Source organism: Elephantulus edwardii, unplaced genomic scaffold (assembly GCF_000299155.1).
Source record: "Elephantulus edwardii isolate Elephantulus edwardi_28Jun2011 unplaced genomic scaffold, EleEdw1.0 scaffold00239, whole genome shotgun sequence".
NCBI lineage: Eukaryota > Metazoa > Chordata > Mammalia > Macroscelidea > Macroscelididae > Elephantulus > Elephantulus edwardii.
The window spans coordinates 1,553,326-1,557,691 of NW_006399989.1; positions in this window are offsets into that span (position 1 = coordinate 1,553,326).

A 4,366-nucleotide genomic window follows, 5' to 3' on the forward strand; every position below is an offset into this window, starting at 1 on the left:
GTTGAAAAGGTATGGAGATAGGATGCATCCCTGGCATACGCCCTTCCCAATTTTGAACCATGCAGTGTTCCCTTGCTCTGTTATGACGACTGCTTCCTGGTCCAAGTATAGGTTTCGCATTAGCAGTCAGGAAATCAAAAGATGAACTGTATTAGGAAAATCTGCTGTCAGTGACCTCTTGTGCTTTAGATTTCCTCCCTAGAATTATCTCCACCTTATGTTTTCATTGTTTTGTTTTGTTTTTGTCTGTCTACATTCAATAATAGAAAGAGATTTCTATTGGAGCCAGCATTGTTATTGTTGTTGTTAGGTGTTGTGAGTCAAGTAAGACTCATAGCGACCCTCTAAGCAAAAGATGTGAACCTAATCCTGTCCTGTGCCATCCTCACACTTCCTGACACACAAGAGCCCATTGTAGCAGTCACCATGTCAATCCACCTGGTTGATGGTCTTCCACTCTTCACACACCCTTCACCCTTCCCAATATCCTGTCCCTCTCCAAGGAACAGCACCTCCTAGAAATATGTCCAAAGTATCTGAGGCAAAGCCTCATCATTATTGCCTCCAAAGGGCACTCTGGCTGCAGCCTCTTCAAGACATATCTATTCATTTTCTTGGCTGTCCATGGGATGTTCAGTGCTCTTCTCCAACTCCACAGCTCAAAGGTGTCAATTCTTTTTCTGTCATCCTTATTGTCTTAGATGCATAGCTAGTAATAGGAAAGACTATGGCCTGAATCAGACACACCTTAGTCCTCTAAGTAACATCAGTCCTCAATAATTTGGAAAGTTCCCTAACTGCAGATTTTCCCAGTGCAATGCATTTCCTTATTTCCTTACTGCTAGTACCAAGGGAGTTAATTGTGGATCCAATCAAGATGAACCTGATGACAGTTTCAATCTTCTCTCCATCCATTTTGACACTGCCTATAGATCCAGTAGTAAGAATCTTTGTTTTCTTGATACTGAGACACAATCCATACTGAAGACTGCATTCCTTGATCTTCTGCAACAAGTACTTTAAGTCCTCCTCACTTTCAGAAAACAAGATTGTGTTATCTGCATAACACAGGTTATTGATGATTCTCCCTCCAATCCTGATGCCACACTCCTCTTCATAGAGTCCAGTTTCTTGGATAATTTGCTCAGCATATAAATTGAATAGGTATGGGGATAGGATACATTCCTGAAGCACTCCCTTCCAGTTCCAAACCATGCAGTATTTCTCTGCTCCGTTCACACAACAGCCTCCTGATCTAGGTACAGGTTCCTCAGGAGCACAATCAAGTGCTCTGAAATTCCCATACTTCTCAATGTCAGCCACAACTTGTCATGATCCACATGGTCAAATGTCTTTGCATAGTCAATAAAGCACAAATAGACATTCTTCTGATATTCCTTACTTTCAGCCAGGAATGATATCCCTGTTACCACAGCCTCTTCTAAACCTGACTTGTACTTCTGGCAATTCCTACTCTATGTACTGTTACAGCCATCTTTGAATGATCTTCAGCAGTATTTTGTTTGCATGTAATATCAATGATATTGTTTGATAATTTCCATCCACATTCAGTTGGATCACCCTTCTTGAGAATATGAACCTTTTCCTATCCATTGGCCATACAGTCGTCCTCCAAATCTCCAGGTATACACTGGTGGTGCATCCAAGGCTGCACCTGTTAATTGAAACAAGTCAATCGGTATCCCATCCATTCCTTGTTTTTATTTTTGCCAATGCCTTCACTGCAGCTTCTACTTCCTCCTTCATTACCTTTGGCTCTTGTTCATATGATTCTTCCTGAAATGTTTCCGTGTCAATCAATTCTTTCTGGTACAGTGACTTTGTGTATTCTCCCCATCTTCTTTTAATGCTATCTGGGTCATTCAATATATTGCCCATAGCATTTTTTAATATTGTGACATAAGGCTTAAATGTGTTTTTCAGCTTGAGAAATTCAGAGCAAGTTCTTTCCTTTTTATTCTCCAATTCCAGCTCTCTGCACATTCCATTATAATACTCTGTCCTCCTGGGCTGCCCTTTGAAATCGTGTGTCCAGCTCTTTCACTTCAACATGTTTTCTTTTAGATTTGGCTTATTTTCATTCCAGTGCAATCTTTAAAGTCTCTTCTGATGTACATTTCAATTTTTTTCCTTTTCCTCTCTTTCTGTAGTAACTTATTGCTTTCTTCGTGGATGATATCCTTGATATTATCCCACAACTCATCTGGTCTTTGATCATTGGTGTTCAATGCCTCAAACCTATTCTTTTTATTTTATTTTATTATTTTTCTGTGCGGGTACCGTCAAATCGGATCTGACTGGTACAGGAGGAGATTGCCCCTCCTTCCCCGGTAGAGCATCTGGTGGATTTGAACTGTGCACCTCTGGGATTGTAGTTGCAGCTTCTTGCCACTAGGCCACCAGAGCTCCCCTTCAAACCTATTCTTAAGATAATCACGGGATGTTGTTGTTGTTGTTGTTGTTAAGTGCCGTCGAGTCGCAGGCGACTCATAGCGACCCTATGAAGGAGAGTCCTTGATGCTTGGGTGCCTTTCATCCTCTCTCCAAGTACATAGGATTTCCGGAAGCAAGCTATTATGGAAGTGGATGCCTCTCCTCCTTCCACATCACCAAAGGATAGGTCAACTAAAAAAAAAACAAAAAACTTAACAAAGATGCAGAGGATTGAAACTACACCATCAGCCCACCCGACCTTGGGCATGCATTAAGGTTACTGCACCCAACTAAAACTCAATTAACTTTCTTCTCAAGAAATCTATTCATTTTCTAGAATCATATTAAGACACAAAGGAAGCCTCAACAAATTAAAATCAATTGAAATAATACAAAGTATCTTCTCAGACCACACTGCCATAAAACTAGAAATTAATCACAGGAGGGTAAAGCTTACAAAAACACCCATCTGGAAACTAAGTAACTCTCTGCTTGAACAAGATTGGGTTATAAAAGAAATAAAGAATTAAACAAAAAAGTTCCTTGAAACAAATGAAAATTAAAATACAACCTCCTCAAATCTCTGGGATTAGGTTAAGACAGTCCTCAGGAGGCAGTTCATAGCAATAGGCACACACATAAAAAGGATGAATAAAGAAAAATCAATGATCTAACTCAACACTTTCATCAAATAGAAAAAGAACAACAATCTAACCCAACAGCCTCTAGAACAAAGGAAAATAATAAGGACAAGATCTAAAATCAATGAGATAGAAAACAGAAAAACAACTGAAACCATCAGTAAGACCAGGAACTGGTTTTTCAAAAGGGTCAATAAAATTAACAACCTCTGGCAAACTTAACAAAAGGGAAAAAAAGAGAAGACATCAATAACCCAATTAAAAAATGATACTGGTGACATCACAACAGAAAAAGATGAAATGAAATATATAATATCAGAATACTATGAAAAGCTGTACTCTGATAAATTTGAAAACCTAGAGGAAATGGACAAATTCCTTGAAACTCATGCACTACCCAGATTGACACGGACAGTTGTAGAACACTTGAACATCTGTTCACAAAAGAAGAAATTGGACAGGTCACAAAAAGACTTCCCCATAAGAAAAGTCCTGGACTAAATGGTTTCATAGTTGAATTCTATCTAACATTCAGAGAAGACTTATCACTAATTCTACTTAAAGTACTTAAAACAATAGAAAAGGAAGGAACACTCACAGAGTCATTCTATGAAGCAAGCATAATCCTAATACCAAAACCAGGCAAAGATGTTACAAAAAAAAAGAAAACTACAGACCAAGATCCCCCATGAATAAAGATGAAAAAATCCTTAACAAAATCCTAGCCAGTAGAATCCAAAAGCACATCAAAAAAAGAATTCATCATGACCAAGTGGGATTCATAACAGGTATGCAAGGATGGTTCAACATAAAAAAATCAACATAATCCACCACATTAACAAGCAAATAACAAAAACCATATGCTCTTAGTAATTGATGCAGAAAAGGCATTTGACAAAATCCAACACCCTGTCCTTATAAAGACACCAAGCAAAATTGGAATAGAAGGGAATTTCCTCAACACAGTGAAAAGTATATATGCAAAACCAAAAGCCAGTATCATTCTCAATGGAGAAAGACTAAAAGCTTGTGAACATAGACCAGACAAGGATACCCACCGTCACCAATTTTATTCAGTATTATATTGGAAGTACTTGAGGGCAATATAATGAGAGAAGGAAATAAAAGGCATCCAGATCAGCAAAGAGATGGTTAAACTATCACTATATGCAGATGTCAGACCCCGCCCACCTTCCCAGGTAATCAAAGACGCAAAAACTGTGTGACATTCATTCCGGCCCGAGGGCCGCAGGGAATGTGAGAACCATGAA